Below are 18963 nucleotides of genomic sequence, written 5' to 3'. Positions count from 1 at the left end.
CTACAACCAAAGAAACACCAAGGAAAGCCGGTAGACACCAGGAACTAAGAGAGAGGCCCACAAGAGGAATCAACATGGCTGTCTTAGTCATCTAGTGCTGGTGTAATAGAAATACCAGAAGTGGATGGTTTTAACAAATAGGAATTTATTTCTTCACAGTAAAGCAGGTTAAAAGTCCAAATTAAGGGCGTCAGCTTCAGGGGAAGGCTTTCTCTCTCTGTTGGCCCTCAATCTTCCCCCTGACTAGGAGCTTCTCCATGCAGGGACCCCAGGTCCAAAGTATGGGCTCTGCTCCCAGCACTGCTTTCTTGGTGGTATGAAGTGCTCCCTCTCTGCTTGCTTCCCTTTCATCTCTTGTAAGATAAAAGGTGGTGTAGGTCACACCCCAGGGAAACTCCCTGGGATCAGGGATATGACTTGAGCAAGCGTGTTACAGCCCACACTAATCCTCTTAAACATAAAATTACAATCACAAAATGGAGGACAATCACACAATACTGGGAATCATGGCCTAACCAACTTGACACATACTTCAATCCATGACAATGGCCAAGACCCTGATTTGGACTTTTAGCCTCCAGGACGGTGAAAAAATAAATGCCTTTTCTTTAAAACCACCCACCCATGTTATTTTCTTCCACTCTCGAATACTAAGATGGCTCTCATGCCCATCTCTGCGTTTCTCTGTTGCACTGGCAGAATCCTTAGTACATAGTATGTGTTCAACAAAGGCGTAAAGAATTAAACTACTGAAACTCCTTTCTGGAAGGCACCAAAGTCAGGGCAAGTGTAGATAAGAGTCGTAGAGGGTCTGCTCTTTCCTGCGATGGGCCCTGGAGCTCGGTGGCCGTCCGGTGCCATGTGGGATATTTGGAATTCCACCCCACACACATGCTTTTTTTTATAAAGCGCTTCTTGCTTCAACCTAAATGTACCACTAACCCAGAAACTCGACACTCAAAGGAGTTGTCTAAGCCCAAAGAATGCACTGTTTAAGGCCCACCGCCTGGGACGCCTCTGCAGACTAAACTAAGAAGTTTTAAGAGCTTTTTTCAGCTTACAGAATTTTTTTTTTTTTTTTTTTTTGGGAAGGGTAGGAGGAGAAGGGGAAATAAGACTATTTTCAATACCTGTAATTACTCTGCTGCCTTTTCCAGCCAGAGTCCCGGGGAAGGTCCCTCCCATGGCCTTGGCCTGGGGGGTGGGAGTCAAGAGACTCAAGAATTCTGAGCTGTGAATGGAGCAGAGGAGAACCAAGATCTCTGTTTTAAAGGGGAGGGGACCCTTCCCCTGGAGCCTGGGTGGTTCAGTCCCTCCCCATCATGCTACCCCTTCCTGACCAGAACTTACTAGAATTCCTTCCCACTGAACCCGGCCACAGGAGGTTCTGGCCTCAAGAACATCGGTGATGTAAAGGAAGGATCCCCACAAGGAACACGGAGCCCACCCCCCGCGGCCCTTCCAGACGAAGGTCATTGTCAGCAGGTGTGGAGCTTGGGTCACAGCCACAGCTAAAAACCAACCACCAGCTGAGTCAGTCATTCAGCCCCTAAATGGATCCAACACCCACTGTGAGCCCCGCAGTTACAGCCATGGGGCCGTCAGAACTCCGTAGAACAAGCCCTGCCCTCCGGAGACAGATATCAACAGGCAACCATGAGTTATAAACTGATTAGATCAAATTTTTCCATAGTCAGTGGAGAGGTTGGCTAGCTCGATCATTCATTCCTTCCTTCATTCTTTCAACAAATTCCACCCGAGCAGACACATGTTCCAGTCACTGTGCTGGGCAGGTACCAGGAATCCAACAGTGACCAACAAAGGTCTCTGCCCTGGGGGGCTCCCCTGGGGATGTTTCATCAGATGGGGGTCCCTGTGATGTCCACCATGCCTCCGTGACATGGTGGGGACCTGGTGGGCTGCAGGCACAGGGCGATGTCCCCATGGCAGCCTGGAGATGCTGGGCCCACACTACCAGGGTTTAAAGAGGCAGAAGGCCAAAGAGAATAAACAGCAAAAAGTACCGAGCAGGGAGAGGGGGTGCCTTCTTTGGGCTTAGACAATCCTTTATCCTAAGGGGGGGTGGATGAAACATGCTCTGCGGTGGACCTGGAGAGGCACCCACAGGGTGCCCACGCCCACCCTCACCCTCACCCTCTGCCCACTGTCGGCCTAGACCTCCCTGCCCGTCCTTCACTGGCCCTAGAGACACCATCCCTCCCCAAACTGAGCTTCCCATAACCAACACTGCACTTCCCCAATCTGCCCGGAAGAGAGGGAAGTGAGCCCAGCTGCTTCCCAGCCCCACCTGGCGACATGGCTGCTGGCCTCCGCAATGTCCACCCGCTTCCTCCACTCTAAGAGGTGCTCAGGCAGACCCTCCTTCACACCAGCCTGGGCACACCAGGGCAGGCCCAGAGCCCAGGAAGTTCCAGAATAAAATGGGCTTAAAAACTCACGGCAACAAACAGGAAGCTGGACTCTCCCTCAGGCCTGCACCTGTGTCCTCGATTCCCGTCTGGGTGCCTCCTGGAAGCTCAGCCCCAGAGGCAGGACAGAGCCTGCTCACAGAGGCCCTTCACAGACCTGGGCTGACTGAATGGAAGGTTAAAGAAGAATAGAAATCACCCACCCAATGAACTAACCAGTTGCTGCCGAGTCGATTCCGACTCATGGCCACCCCATGTGTGTCACAGCAGAACTGTGTTCCATGGAGTTTTCAATGGCCGATTTTTCAGAAGTAGATCACCAAGCCTTTCTTCCACAGCGTCTCTTGGTGGGCTCAAACCACCAACCTTTCAGTTAACTGTTTGCACTACGCAGAGACCCAGTGAACTACAAGGGCTCAAAATAAACCTGTTCTATGGCCACAGGAGATCAATTACATATACCTATGAAATTTTTTTCCACTAAAAATCCTGGAGTCATACGGAAGATGATGATAACATTTATTAAGCACTTACTACACACATGAGGAAGCCCTGGTGGCGCAGTGTTAACAGCTCAGCAGCTAACCAAAAAGTTGGCAGTTCGAATTCACTAGCCGCTCCTTGGGAACCCTATGCAGCAGTTCTTCTCTGTCCTACAGGGTTGCTATGAGTCAGAATTGACTCGACAGCAATGCGTATGGGTACGGGTACGGGTACGGGTACGGGTACGGGTACGGGTACGGGTACGGGTATGGGTATGCACGTGATACCGTCTAAGCTCCTGGTGATTTTGAATAGCCATACCGCCTCCACCAGTGATAAATCTCTTCCATCCTCCTCTTTCTCCTCCTTCTCCAGATCTCACTCATCCTGAAGGCCCAGCTTCAACGCCACCACCTCCAGAAAGTCTTCCCAGATTCACCTGCTGAGAGTAAACCCTGGTTCCCATCAACATCCTCCAGGATTCTGCTTGCCTCTCATTGCCTTTATCACCCTCTGCTACGTATTACATTGTTGGAGAGTTATCTTTGTATCTGCCCTCTTCCCTTCCAGAGAGCTACCCATACAACGTGGTAGGTGTTATGAGAGACAAGGTTTCCCTAGTGCACACAGCAAGCCCTCAAGGACCAGAATTAAGGATTATAAATTCCAGAGCACGTTCACACCTCAGAGCTCATAGGTCTTTTGGAGATGAGCCCTCACCCTGCGTCAGGCCTGGGATTCCACGGTGACAGCACCACAATGATTGGAAAGGATTCATGGGGTTCTCTTACATCCGCATTTCACATATGGGATACTGAGGCTCAGTGAGGTTAAATGATATGTCCAGAGTCAGACTGAGGAAGTACCAGAGCCAGACCCCAGCCCTGTCTGTCTGCCTCCCAAGTCAGGCACTTAACAGCTGCAGTCCCCATACCCAGACTAAGCACAGCTTCCCAGGATGGCATCATTGTGAAGATGTGTCACCAGAACAGGCTGCACTGAGATGGCCATCGGGCTCTGGACACTGAAGCACTTCCATACTCATCTATACCAGTACCAGTATCCCATGTGTGCAGTGAAGAACAGTGTGCCATAGGGTTTTCAAAGCTGTGACCTTTTGGAAGCAGATTGCCAGGCTTTTCTTCTGAGGCACCTCTGAGTGGGTTTGAGCCACCAACCTTTCAGTTAGTAGTCAAAAGCTTAACTGTTTGCACCAGCCATAGCTACTGCCCTGTGCCTCTGGGTGCCCACCTCCATCAGTCAGCCCCTTTGCCATGCACCCCCTCCCATCCACCAACTAAAGGGGCTATACCTGGAACAGCAGAGGCCCTCCAGGACCCTGCCCCAATGCCAACACCAAGGTCTGCTCTGCTTGGTTGATGCCCACACTAAACCAAGGTGCTACTACTCCTGGTAGGGTCGTCATGGGAAGACACACACACATACACATACACACACCCACCCTTGTCTGTTGGGAGCCAGCTGTCCTTCACCCTTTTCCCAGAAGAATCAAACACACCTGAGCACAGCCCATTCTCCTCTGAAGCAAGTGGCCTGCCCAGCTGAGAGATGTCTCCTTCCCAGATGGGGTGCCCTGGGAGATATTGGGAGTCCAGAGTGGTAAAGCCACTGTCTCGCCCAGCACCTTCTTCTTCACGCAGTTAGGCAGCACGCCAAGCAGCTGCCCCCTCCGCAGGACCCTGGTGGCTCCACCTCCCTGACCTCCTGCACCTTGTCCCGGCTTGTCAATGACTAAGTAATTTCTGCTGAGCCCAGGTGCCAGGAAGCTCTGCTGGCAGCAGAACGGCCCCAGGATGCCCGGAGCCACACGCGCTAAACCCATAATTGGCTGAGTCCTCTTCTTAAGAAAGAAACCCCCCTCCATGTTGTGTTGTGTTTTGCCTTCCCCTTAAATGAAACAAATCCACCCACGTAGTTACTGGAAACTCAAACATGTGAAACTGAACCGTTTGCAGAGAGGATTAGTCAGCAACCTCGAGAGCCCGCGAGCAGTCTGCGAGAGGTCCTCCTGTCTGAGCCTGAGGCTTTCAGCGGGGGGCAGCGAGATGGCCCAGACTCCTCACTCTGGGAGGCAGGGGCAGCAGGGCTCTCCAAACTGCAGGGGACGCCCCAACTGCACCTACGGAGGTCATGCTCCTTTGCACCAGGTGGGGATGTGAAACCGATTGTCATAAGCCCTGGCTCAGGAATTGGACTCAGGCTCAAATCCCACCCCCACCGAGTTCATGGAACCTCTCTGAGTCTCGGTTTCCTCATCTGTAAAATCGGGGTAACAGAACTGAAAGGGGCGGTGTTGAGATTACGAAAGACCATCTACGTGAAGTGTGGTGCCCGGCCCCCGACAGGCAGTCACAAATGTCGGCTCCTGCTCAGATGCCAGAGCTTAGCTAGGCAGATGTGTTCAACCTGGGGTTCTGATCCTCAGAGCCAGCATGGGGTCTCTTGTCACAGTGGAATACGTTGAGCTGGTTTCCGATCTTGCTGCTTTACACACGACAGAGTGTAACAAGGACGGAATTGGGCCAGGCCAGGGGCCAGCAGGTACAGTTCTAAGCCCAGGTCCCTGTGTCCAACCTGTGCAACCCTGCTGGTTTCCTCGGCCTTGACCCCCTCATCCTTAAAGGGAGGCCAGATTTACTCCACGGACATTTTATTTTAAACGAGCACTGTGTGTTCAAGAAAAGCAAATGTTAAATTATTTGCCAATGTTTTAAAATTGTGGATTTCCAGCTTATTTCAGGGGAAAAAAAATGGATGCTAGAGCCCCACTGGGCTCTACTTCCCCAGCTAAAAGAGGCTGTCCCTTACACAGGCTACTCTTTGCCATAGTCCTCCCCTTTCCCTATAGCCTTTTACTAGCTGCTCCCGTCATTTTCACCTCCTTCCCAGCCCTTGGGGACATCTAAACATATGACCCAGTTTAAAACCCTCATTTTATGTAGGAGCACGACCTCAGCCACTTGCCACTAGAAATATCCACAGGAAGTGTCCCTCGGGAAGGTAATTAAAGTCTGATGCTTGCAGCTGATTTTTCTTGGAGAAAAACAAGGTTGATATACGAAGATCTACACTCCCAGTGGGGCCAAGGGAAACCCAGGGATGAGACTGTCATTTTCTCAAATTCTTCAAGTGATTTATTAGACAAAGATCAGAAGCTGGTGTCCCAGATCCTGCCCTCCACTTCCTCCACCTCCCTCCCACTCCTCCTAGTTACAAACCCAAAGACGCCTCTGACTCAGGACCTCCACATTCTGGGCACAGCGAAGGTGGGCAGTCGAGACAAAGACTGAGGAGCCAGCAGCACAGTGCCGATTTTCCCATCAGGAGGGGCCTGGGACACGGCTCGCAGACAGAGGAGCCTTCCAGCTTGCCAACCAGCCAGCTGTTTTATTTCGCAAGAGGAGGAGGATTAGGGAGGACATGGCCGGATCTACTCAGAGTCCAGCAGACATGCAGAAAATGCCAAGTGCGCACTGGAGGGCTTTTGCAAGTGGCCTTGGTCACCTTTGCTGGCAAAAGCACAAGGTTCAGGTGCTCCAGGTTTCTTGCCTCTCCATTGACACTCCTTCATTCATTCTACCCTTACCCAGCCCTACTAAGGGCAGCCCCTGAAATACCGCAGTGAACAAGCTGGACTCACCCCATCCTCCCAGGCTCACCTCCCTGCCTTTCTCTTTCACTCCTCCATCTGGGCACACTTCCTGCACCCTTGTCTTTGCCTGGCGCAGGCCTTCTTCTTCAGAAAGTTCTGCCTTTTCCCTCCATCCCAGGCACCCGGGCACACACCTATCTGAGAACTTCCACTACATGGTACCCAGTGACTGCTGCCCCCCCATCCCCCTAACTCATGAGCCTATTCAGGCTCACAGGCAGTGAAGGGCAGTGGTTAAGAGCAGAGACTTATTGGGTCTGTAACCCCACTTGACATCTTAGCTGTGTGACCCTGGACTAGTTATTTAACCTTTTTGTGCTTCATTTTTCCCATCTGTAAAAATGGGCATAATACCCACTGCACAGGGTTCTCAGGAGCAGCAAAGAAGTCAACAGATGGAACGTGCCTAGAGCGGCCTTAGTCTTGACGGCCCGCCTTCTGCACACCCACGGTGGCGAGGTTCTGAGTGCGAGGTCATCTTTTGGTTCATAACCAGGAGGTGAGAGAGGGAGAGGGAGGTGGAGGAAGTGGGAGGGCAGAATCTGGGACACCAGCTTCTGATCTTTGTCTAATAAATCACTTGAAGAATTTGAGAAAATGACAGCCGAGTCTCTGGGCTTCCCTCGGAACACTGGGGTACAGGTCTTTGTACATCGAGTACATTGAACACACTTGTCTGGTTTCCCTACAGTCTCCTCTCTAAAGCCAGGAGGAAAAGGCAGTCCACGCGAGGGCCGGCTCGCACCCATGGCCTCGGACTACGCCCTGGGTAATCCGCAGGTGCTGCACTGGCTGCCTCAGCCCGCTGCCTTCCACAGCCCAAACTTCGCCCAGGCCGCCTTTGCCAGGTGCTTTCCAAAACCATGCACCTTGGTGAGATGAGTCAATATGTGAGATCGTCCAGTCTTCCCCAAAATTCAGCTCACAAGCTGAGCTGCCCATTCAAGAAACCTCTGTGACCGTACTTGCTTGCATCGCTATCAGCAATTCCCAGTTAAAACCAGTTGCCGTCGAGTCAACTCTGACTCATGGCGACCCTGTCTGTGTCAGCATAGAACTGTGCTCCATAGCGGCTTCAATGGCTGACTTTTCAAAGTAGATCGCCCAGCCTTTCTTCCAAGGTGCCTCCAGTGGGACTCAAACCTCCAACCTTTCAGTTAGCAGCTGAGTGCATTACCCGTTTGCACCACCCAGGGTGCAATTACGGTAATTACAGAGCTGGGGGAAAAGTGCCACAGTCCCCCACCCCACTGCATGCTGCAATAATGAGAACATGGACTCTAGGATGGTGCTGACAGCTGCCCAACTACACATTTACTAAAACTCATCAAACTGCACAGTGTGGAAATCAAACTGCACAGTGTGGAAATGATACCTTGATAAACTGTCAAAAACGAATTCTGCACTAGCGCCCACTGAATACACTCTAAGCCTTGAAGAGACAGCACGCCAAGGCCTGTAACCTTCAGGAAGCTTGGTGTCTTCTTACTTGTCCTATAAAAAATTCAGGAAGACACAAGCAGGGGAAAGAGTTAAGCCAAGACGAAAAGCTTAGTCATCATGAGGGCTGTTGTTGCTAGGTCCTGTCAATTTCAACTCATAGTGACCCCATGTGACAGAGGAGATCTGCCCAGAGCGTTTTTTAGGCTGTAATCTTTATGGGCGCAGTTCAACAGGCTTTTCTCCCGTGGAGCCGCTGGATGGGTTCCAACTAACAATTTTTCAGTTAGTGAGGGCTACTGTATCTCAGTGCTGAGTCACTGGCTTAAGGGGAGAAAACCAGCTACATTTTTCTACTTTGTCTCACCGAGCAGAGCTGTTTTATCTGACTAGGGCATGTAGTTTCAAGCACAGCGCAGTAGCAGCAAGAAAACTCATTGTCCCCAGCGTTGCTCCAAACTCACCTTCCCAGAAAGGAAACACAGGTCATATCTTAAATACCCAAAACATGGTGGGTAAAGCTGCATTTCACACCAGACACGACACAATGCAACTCTGGTAGGATGGTCCTGGGTGCTGCCTGTTCTGCCCCTAGTATAAGCCTGTTGCCATCAAGTCAGTTCCGACTCATGGTGGCCCCACGTGTGTCAGAGTAGAACTGTGCTCCATAGGGTTTTCAATGGCTGATACTTTGGAAGTAGATGGCTAGGCCTTTCTTCTGAGGCACCTCTGGGTAGACTCAAACCTCCAACCTTTTGGTTAATAGCTGAGTTTGTTAACCGTTTGCACCACCCAGGAATTCCACCCTGTTGTTAGTTGTCGTTAGGTGCCATCCAGTTGGTTCTGACTCATAGTAACCCTACGTACAACAGAACAAAACACTGCCCGGTCCTGTACCACCCTCACAATTGTTGCCATGTTCGAGCCCATTGTTGCAGCCACTGTATCAGTCCATCTCCTTGAGGGTCTCCCTCTTTTTGGCTGATCCTCTACTCTACCAAGCATGATGTCTTTCTCCAGGGACTGGTCCCTCCTGACAACATGTCCAAAGTATGTGAGATGTAGTCTTGCTATTCCCGTTTCCAAGGAGCACACTGGCTGTACTTCTTCCAAGACAGACTTGTTTGTTCTTCTGGCGGCCGATGGTATATTCAATATTCTTTGCCAACACCATAACTCAAAGGCATCAGTTCTTCTTTAGTCTTCCTTCTACACTGTCCAGCTTTTATATGCATATGAGGTAACTGAAAATACCAGGGCTTAGGTCAGGCACACCTCAGTCCTAAAAGTGACATCTTCGCTTTTTAATACTTTAAATAGGTCTTTTGCAGCGGACTTGCCCAGTGCAATGTATTCTTTGATTTCTTGACTGCTGCTTCCATGGGCATTGATTATGGATCCATGTAAACTGAAATCCTTGACGACTTCAATATTTTCTTCATTTATCATGATGTTGCTTATTCCTAGTCTGTCTTAGTCTGGAAGTTCCAATGAAACCTGTCCACCATGGATGACCCTGCTGGCATTTGAAATACCAGTGGCGTAGCTCTCAGCATCACAGCAACACTCGAGCCACCACAATATGACAAACTGACAGACATGTGGTGGGATTCCACTCTAACAGAGACCTTTATCTGTTCCTGTCCATTTACCCAAAGTGTTTCGAGGAGAGGGCAGAAGCAGAGGGGCAGAAGACTACCCACAGTCTGCCTCTGGTGAAAATCAAACCCATTGCCGTCGAGTCAATTCTGACTCTTAGTTGACCCTACAGGACAGAGTAGAAATGCCCCATAGAGTTTCCAAGGAGCGGCTGGTGGATTCAAACTGCCGACTTTTCGGTTAGCAGCCGCAGCACTTAACCACTACGCCACCAGGGTTTCCGCCTCTAGTGAACGGGTCTCCAAATTTATTTTCAGCAGTTCTAACAATTTTCCACAAAGTTAAATCTTACAGAATTCTTCCCCACCCCACCCCCCCAAAAACAAAAAAGATAAAAGTAGCACCGCTCTCGTTCAAATGGGTCTTAGTCTCCCCCTCCCACATGGTAGCCTGAGGCCCTGCACGAAGCCCCGGACCAGCCCAAGGAGGCAGGGTCCAAACCCTGCTTTTCCTAGGCAGGGCAGAGCCTTGCCCAACTTTACAAGCGGGCATCCCAGGACAATTCAATGTCAGCTTTTCAGGGTTGCCTACTGTTGTCGTTAGCTGCTGTCAAGTCAGCCTCAGCACACAGCGACCCCATGCACAACGGAATGAACCACTGCCCAGTCCTGTGCCATCCCCATAATTTGTTGCAGATTGGACCATTGTGATTCTTAAGGTTTTCACTGGCTGATTTTCCAAAGTAGATCACCAGGCCTTTCTTTCTAGTCTTTCTTAGACTGGAAACTCTGCTGAAATCTGTTCAGCATCGTAGCAACATGCAAGCCTCCAATGACAGATTACGGGGAGTGGGGATAAGGTGACTGTAATAAGGTGCATTGGCTGGGAATTGGACCTGGGTCTCCTACATAAAAAAACCCAGTGCCGTCAAGTCGATTCCGACTCATAGCGACCCTATGGGGCAGAGTAGAACTGCCCCATAGAGTTTCCAACATGGAAGGTGAAAATTCTACCACTGAACCACCACTGCTCCTCTCAGAGTTGCCCAAGAAAATGAAAACACGGTTTAAAACCTGCAAAACACAAGAGCCATCTCTGACCCATCCTGGAGCTTCGACATTATCCCTACATTTGACCTTTCCAGAGAAAGGAGGATATTTCATGCATATTAAAGAGACGAGGGAATGAGTGATAATTGTTGATGCTACATGATACAGGTGTGAGGTTCAGGATATCAGTCTCTCTGCTCTTGCCTGTGTTTGAAATTTTCCATTAAGAAGTCCACATAAACACTGACTGTAAAGCAAAACCTCAACCATGATGAGACGCATTAGAAAAATCCAGTCAGCTCTCAGGACCCAGCTCAGACGGCCTCCTGGGCTGGGCCTTGTCTGGCCATCCCTCTTTTGGCGTAGGGACCACAACAGACAGGACAGAGTGGCATTCAGGGAAGCCTGGATGCAGGATGAAGGAATTAAAAAAATCCTTTATGTAGAGCCATCTGGACACCCCTGTGTGCTGCTCGGTGGTGAGGAAGATGGGCCTTCTGGGGCAGTCCGGAGGGAAAGAGGCAGGGGGTAAAAAGAAAAAAAAAAGATTTGTTTACACAAAACAGCTCAAAATTGCCCCAACAAGATGGAACTGGAATGAAATTAAAAAAAAAAAAAAACTATCTTTCTGAACATCACATTTCTCCAAAGATGAGGAAGTTTTATTTTTTAAAGGGACCTTAGCCTTTGTATGTCATTCTAATAAATTTAACACTGGTGTTGTCCCCTTACGATCATTTTTTCCAAACTTCATAAAATGGCAGGCGACCTTTTTCTTTACAGTTTTCTTAAAATCTCCAAGCTGAGAAGATGCTCAAATGTCTAAAACACTACTGGTCTCCTCCTGCTCCCCAGTCTGCAGAGAATTCAGCAACGCAGTTCTGATTCCCAAGTCTCCCCAGTCTATCCAGGGGTTCATCCCCTCAGAAATTCTATGGTTTCTCTATACACTCAGCCCCCCGTGTCCGCGGGTTCCACATCCACATATTCGACCAACTGCAAGATGGAAAATATTTTTTAAAAAGGACTATTTTTAAAGATTATTATTCCCTAAACAATCTAGTATAGTATAACAACTATTTACATACCATTTGCATTGTATTAGGTATTATAAGTAATCTAGAGATAATTTGAAGTATACGGCAGGATGTGTGTAGGTTATATGCAAATACTATGCCATTTTATACAAAGGACTTGAGCATCCTCAGATTTCAGTATCCACAGGTGGTAGTTCTGGTAAGATAATTTTCCAGGCACAATCTTGTGACGGGATTGGGTAGTCTACTAATTAAATAAAAAAAAAAAAAACCCATTGTCGTCCAGTCAATTCCGACTCATAGGGACCCTATAGGACAGAGTAGAACTGCCTCATAGAGTTTCCAAGGAGCACCTGGTAGATTCGAACTGCGGACCTTTGGTTAGCAGCTGTAGCATTTAACCACTGTGCCACCAGGGTTTGCAAAACCCCTGCAGGAATTGGTCAATTACTATGCAAACCGGGTAGCTGTGGCTCATCAAGGGTATTGGTCAGTTTTGCCATCCTTCTAGGCTGAAAAGAGTCAGTCCCACAGAGGTTGAGGAGGACTTCACTACCATCGAAAAGAAGAACCTGGAGTGGCCCATGTGTTTTGGACCTGGGGTCCCTGGGCTGAGAACCTCCTAAACCCAGGAGACAGATAGAGACCTGTAACACCAAAGATCACGAGAAACAGCACAGCAAGCAGCAGCAGCAGTGTAGGGCAGCAGAAACCAAGAGACCGGTGCAAAACGACTGCGTTGGGACTTGTCGAGCCAGAGCCACGGTGCGAGAGAGCTGAGCCCCTTCAGGCAGGAGGCTTCTGGCAGAGTGGGGTGCCTTCGGGCCCTTACTGGCAGAGCTAAAGAGCTGTACTTGCTCAAGCAGAGCAGAGGTCAGTAGCAGGAGCAACAGCAGTAGGCCGGAACACAGGGCCTGGCAGCAATAGGAGCTGAGAGCTATCTTGGTTGGAAGCTGTCCTGAGTGACCAACTATATCCTGTCTCCTGAATTGTAACCTGTTACTTCCCTAATAAACCCTATAATCGTGAGCATGGTCTGTGAGTTCTGTGTGGCCATTGCAATGAATTATAGGGCCCAGAGAGAAGCAGGGAGTGCTGTGGGAGGGATAGCTGGTATCAGAATTGGTAAAAAGGTTGGAGAGAGGAGGTCTGTCTGACCTCTACCTCATAGGAATCAGCTTTGGGCTGATGCTGTCTTGATTCTCCTGCCCCCTTGTGAAGTTAGCGGACTCTGACACTACCATCATTACATTCCCCCATTAACATAAACTCACTGTCCCCCAAGCTTCCTGTCTAACCTTTTGAGTCACTGTTGTCAATTTGATCCTATAAAGATGGTACTTTAAAAGAGCACGGAACCCTGGTGGTGCACTGGTTGAGCACTTGGCTCCTAACCAAAAGGTCAGTCTTTTGTACCTATCGGCCACTCCACAGGAAAAAGATGTGGCAGTCAGCTTCCACAAAGATTAGAGCCTTGGAAACCGTACGGGGCAGTTCTATTCTGTCCTGTCTGGTTACTATGAGTTGGAATTGGCTTGATGGCAATGAGTCTGGTCGGGTTTTTTTTTTTTGTTTTTTAGTTAAGAGCACAATGCCTAAGATAGACATTCTTTACTAATTAAGCTAAACTATTGTTTGGTTTAAAGAAGACTTCAAGGGACATTTTTGGTTTAAGGTGTAAAAATTATCTCAGGGCAATAGTTTTGGGGGATCATCCAGATCAATGGCTCCAGAAAGTCTAGACTCCATGAGACTTTGAAATTCTGTTCTGTACCACACTTTCAATGCAAGAGGGAATAATAGTCGAATCAAGAGAAAAAACTGTAGTGTACCCAAGCAACTTCGGAACAACTTTTGGGGGAATAGAGCGGGGGAGGATGCAAGGACACCCTGTACCCAATGACAACTCCTCCTGGGCCTGGCATTCGAGGCCCTCTGTGCTGTACAGCTCCAGGCAGCTTTCCCATGATCCTACTCATGGTTGCCAGCCCCTCCTCCGCAGGGTCACTCTACCTCCCTGCCCCATCCCTGATGAGGCCCAACCAGCCTAGACTCAATTCTGAACGATCACACGAGGCCCCTAGTATCCACCTGTACTGGTGCCTACCCACCACACCTGGCCATGAGCTAACATCTCTGGCACACACCTGTCATCTCCACCTGCTGGGTCACAGCTGTCAAGGGCCTTGGGCTGCTTCACCCACCTCCAGTTGTGCCTGGCAAATAATAAAACCAAAAAAAACAAACCAGCTGTTGTCAAGTCAACCCTGACTCATGGCGACCCCATGCGTGTCGGAGTAGAACCGTGCTTCACAGGGAGCACAGGCATTTTTGAAAATCCTATGGCTGATTTTCCAAAGCAGATCGCCAGGACTTTCTCCTGAGGCACCTCTGGGTGGGCTCGAACTTCCAACCTATTTACTAGCAGCCGAGCTTGTTAACCATTTGTATGACACAGGGACTCTGGCAAATAATAAGTGCTCAGGAAACAAAACCAATATGTCCAAGAGTCACAGGAAAAAGAACACAGGCTCCGGAATTAGGCCAACCACTTGCAAATCCCATATTATCCCCATAGCGTGTCACCTCAGGCAACTTACGAAACCTCTGTGAGGCTCTCCTTCTCATACTGGGAGGTAACTTCTAACTCAGAGGATTGTTTTGAGCCACAGGAACCCCCCTCTGCCGTGGCAGGCACAGTACTTGGCACATGGAGGGGCAACCAGTAAAGGTTCAGACTATGACTGGCAGGATCAAACACAGAGCAGAGAAGACTTGGGACACCCCAAACTAAATGCTGGCCTGAGAACAGGAGGGAAAACGCAGGAAAAAATGTTAGGGAGTCCCAGCAAGTAAGGGGTCAATGCTCCTTTCAGGTGGTGACAACTCAGCTCTTCTCCTATGCCTGGGGCGACCCCACCAGTCTCCTTTCTATAAACTGTTCCCCACCCACAGTCACGGGACCAAGGCCGCAGGGCTCAGGCATGCCGAGACCCGCTGCGACAGTGCCGATGACGCAGCCAAGTGTAGACACAGGGCAAATGGCACTCATGCTGGTTGACACAGGTCAGGGCCACCAAGTCACTGACCAGAGGGCAGGAAGCTACTGGCCACACACCAGGTGAGACACAGGCAGTCCATTCCATTTGCACCCCCCCCCAAAAAAAACCCCACTGTCATCAAGTCCATTCCAACATACTTTGACCCCACTGGTTACAGAGTAGAACTGCTCCATTGAATTTTCTAGGGTATAATCGTTATGGAAACAGACCGTCAGGTCTTTCTTCTGCAGAACTGCTGGGTGAATTTGAAACACCAACCGTCAGGTAAGTAGTTGAGCACAAACCACTTGCACCACCCAGGGATCTTATTCAGGGTCTAACAGGTCTAATAAAATGCTGGGGGAAAAGGAGAGAAGAAAGTAAGCAGCTAACACTGAAGCTCTGGTCCCAGACAAGCCAACAGGATTTGGAAGTGGCTCCAAACTGAAATACTGTCAGAAACCAACCATGGAAGCAGCTCCCTCCCACCACCACCCCCACCCCCGCCCACAAGCGGCCTGGAGGGGAAAGAGCACCAGGCGTGCCTATAGCCAGCCTCAGAGCGCCCGCCCGCCCGGGGACGTGTCTGGTATCATGCTTGAAGTGGGAAAGGGCAAGTGGCACAAGATCAGTTTGGGATGAAGTCAGCGGGGCCACAAAGGCCATGTCAATGGCTTGGGGGTTTACCCTCAGAGATTTCAAAAAGGGTTTGACGATGAATGTTGACTCAATGTGAAGAATGTACTAGCGTCAATGATCATTTTGTCTAGAAACTGTTGAATGGAAACGGCTTTTGCTATGTATATTTTCACCAAAAATAAAATATAAAAAAAATAAGGGTTTGACATTGTCTGGTTTTCATTACACAAAGGGGACTGGCTGCAGGAGGATGGTGTGGGGTCACAGTGGCCATGGACATGGGGAGGACAGATACCACAGCTCTAGGTTGACCTGACAAACACACTGGATCCAATCACTCCCGCCATCAAGAGACCTATGATTGAGCCAGGAAGGGAAGCCAGCTTCCATTTAGGGAACATCTCAATCTTGCCTGCAAAACTGAATTAGCCAATGTCGGCAGAGTACGTCAGCAAATTCACAGACTCCTGGAGAGAAGACTCTGCCCAGACGCCCCAGTGGAATCAGACTGCCACCCACCACCCATGCCATCTCTGCCACAGGTGCCATCACAGTGCCCTACAAACCTGGGCCACCTCTGACTCCCCTCTCTCCAGGTCCCTCCATCCAATTTATCAGACCATAGGTGACATTTCTTTTTCTGTCTTGTCTCTCAGATTCCTTCATTATTCTCCATGCCTTCTTTGAAGCACAGTGTGGCAGCCAAGAGCAGAACCAGAAGCCAAGCTGTTGGGGCTCAGGTCCCAGCTCTTCCCCTTGGTGGCTCAGTGACCTTAAACTAATCACTTAACCTCACGGAATCTTAGTTGTCTCGTCTGCAGAATGGGCATAATACCTACCTTGTATTATTATAATAATACCTTGTACATATTACCGGTTCCATGAGTATCAGATGACTTCGTGAAGGCCCAGCACCTGGAAGCCTGAGCAGGCCAGCGGGGTCTGTTGTTACCATCCTTCCACACAGAGCAACCTCAGCGCAGGGCACGAATTACAACAGGCCCCTCGGCGCCGCCTCTGTTCTTGTGACTTCCTCACATCCAGTTGCCCAGCTTGGCTTCCTAGATGTCCCCTAAGCCGGCTTCTCCCCACCTCCATCCCATCTCCACCTCCTCTGGTCTGTCCTTGAAAGGTAAGAGGTACCACACAGAAAAACTGGTGCCCATCCACCTCTGCTGTGTCTAAAATGCTTCCTGTGATCGAATCCTGGCTATTTATAGTGAAAAACTGCTACGTGGACTGCTGTGGGGAACAGCATTCACCACAGGGGAGGCCCATTGGCTCAGCCATCTACCACAGGGCAACGTCGGTGACTAACTGAGAGACTCACGGCCACCACCTTGGGGCATCAGTGTCAAAGCTCATCTGGCAGAGAGGCCGCAGGTGCCCTGGCCCCTTCCCATGGGGTCACCATCCAGTGTCATGGCCTCTCTCCCATGGTCACTGTTCCCTGCCCCTCTTCCTGCAGGCTTGTCCTCTAATACGCCAGCCTGCTGTTTGAGGTTCCAAGACCACCCCCTCCTCACTTGCCACACTGCCTGTCATGGACCAAATTACGTCCCCACAAAAATGTGTGTATCATTTTGGCTGGGCCAGGATTCCCCTATTGTGTTGTTGTCCTCCATTTTGTGATTATAATTTATGTTAAAGAGGATTAGGGTGGGATTGTAACAGCCTTACAGGTCACATCCCTGATCCAATGTAAAGGGAGTTTCCCTGGGGTGTGGCCTGCACCACATTTTATCTTACAACAGATAAAAGGAAAGTGAAGCAAGCAAAGAGTGGGGACCTTATCCCACCAAAAAAGCAGTGCTGGGAGTAGGGAGCAGAGCATGTCCTTTGGACCCAGGGTCCCCGCACAGAGAAGCTCTTAGTCTAGGGGAAGATTGATGAGAAGGCCAACAGAGAGAGAAAGCCTTCCCCTGGAGCTGACGCCCTATAGTTTTTTTTTAGAGCCTACTAGACTGTGAGAAAATAAATTTCTTTTTGTTAAAGCCATCCACTGGTGGTATTTCTGTTATAGCAGCACTAGATGACTAAGACACTGCCCGAGTACACTCCCTAGAGCACAAATTCCTCGCCCGTCTACTCTCAGCTGCACACATGTCACCATAGCCTGTGGGGCCCCCTGGCCTCTGGCCTCTGGCCTCTGCCCTCTCCTGGCCTCCAGCTACATACTAGCCATGCTCACCTACCTGTCTTCCCACCTGGAATGCCTCACCTACCTTCCCCACCCCCCAGCAGTGTCCCCACAATGTGCTGGGCACTGTCAATACCAGTGACAGTCCTGTCTCTCCCACTAGACAGCAAGGCACCCTGAGAGTGAGACCACCCTAGGAGCCCTAGGCCAAGGGTGTAAGCACAAGGGTCTCTTCCTACTGTAGATGAACCCTCGCCAGGAACAAGGGTTCCATCCCCTGGGCATGCTTCATCTCATGCCAAATGCTCCTCTGCTGATGGTGTCAGCCCCCCTTTGAAAGGAGGTTCCAAAGTTCCTGTCTCCAACCCAGACCGTTCTCCCCAGCTTCAGGTCAAACTGCAGTCCAGATGCCTCCACTTGGACCATTTCCACCTGGGACAGGTTCAGGGCATCTCTGTGTGCTGAGCTCGCTGGCTCCACCTGATCCTCCACCATTTCGTCTGTGCTCAGAGCTATGTATGAGGTCGCAGTCCACGGTAACCTCCAGTCACCCACGCACCTCCTGGGCACTGCAGTTGGCACCCTCCTCGCCCCCAGGGCAGGCTGTGAACCCACAGGTCTTCCCACCTCTCATTACCATCAACCGAAGGTGTCTCTCAGAGCACACCTGGTCATGCCATCAACACTGTTGCCTGTGCGACCACGAGGAGCCATGACAGATGGCACCCTGGCACCCAGCCCAGGTGGGTGTCTCTCACACAATTTCTTGTTTCATCCTCAAACCACCCCAAGTGGGGGTGTCCCTGAGTTAAGGACATATGCTTGCTTTACCTGCATCATCCCATCCAAGCACTACAACCCCATGAGGTAATACTGACAGTATCTCATTTTACCAACACAGGAACTGAGGCTCAGAACAGGTGAGCGACCTACCCAAATTCACCGTCAGCCAGCGACAGACAGGGCTGCAATCAGAACCCCATCTCCTGGCTTTACTATTGCTGCATCCTCACCTTGTCACACAAAGTCACCCATGAGCCAGCCCCAGCAGCTCTTACCCACAAACCGGCAAACTCCTATTCCCCCTATAGGATGCAGACTTCTCCTCCAGGAAGCCTGCCCTGATCTCCCTAAGCAGAGCTGGTCACTCCTTCTTCTCTTTTCCCTGAGCCGTATGCATCACACCTCCATCTGCCCAGTGGCCAGGGAGCTCTTTCAGGGGGAGGACTTGGTGGCTCATCTATGCACACTCAGCTGCTCTTCGGAACCCAGCTTCCCACTGCTCACCAGCTTGCTGCTGAATGACTTTTCTGGCCTTTGCTCTGGAGCCTGCTCCCTTTTTGAGGATCAGCATGAGACAGCAGACAACGGTCAGGACCTGGAGCTCTTAGCCCCTGTCCTGAAGGATGAGGACAGGGAAGGAAGCCCCAACC

At 50.2% G+C, this 18963-nt stretch overlaps 1 protein-coding gene across 4 annotated transcripts in view; it reads right to left on the bottom strand.

The window, feature by feature from the left end:
* Positions 1 to 18963, bottom strand: part of SPSB1 (splA/ryanodine receptor domain and SOCS box containing 1) — an 83461-nt gene that overhangs the window by 55681 nt on the left and 8817 nt on the right. The window contains exon 1 of one of the 4 annotated variants that reach the window (XM_049877845.1): positions 3234 to 6082. The exons of 2 other annotated variants lie outside the window; for them this stretch is intronic. The gene's annotated coding sequence lies outside the window, so the exon portion shown is untranslated. Of the gene's footprint in view, positions 1 to 3233; positions 6083 to 18963 lie in introns of those variants that run through there. One more of the 4 variants, XM_049877846.1, reaches the window with a different exon arrangement.

Source organism: Elephas maximus, chromosome 3 (genome assembly GCF_024166365.1).
Source record: "Elephas maximus indicus isolate mEleMax1 chromosome 3, mEleMax1 primary haplotype, whole genome shotgun sequence".
Taxonomy (NCBI): Eukaryota; Metazoa; Chordata; class Mammalia; order Proboscidea; family Elephantidae; genus Elephas; species Elephas maximus.
This window is presented reverse-complemented; position numbering and strand designations above follow the sequence as displayed.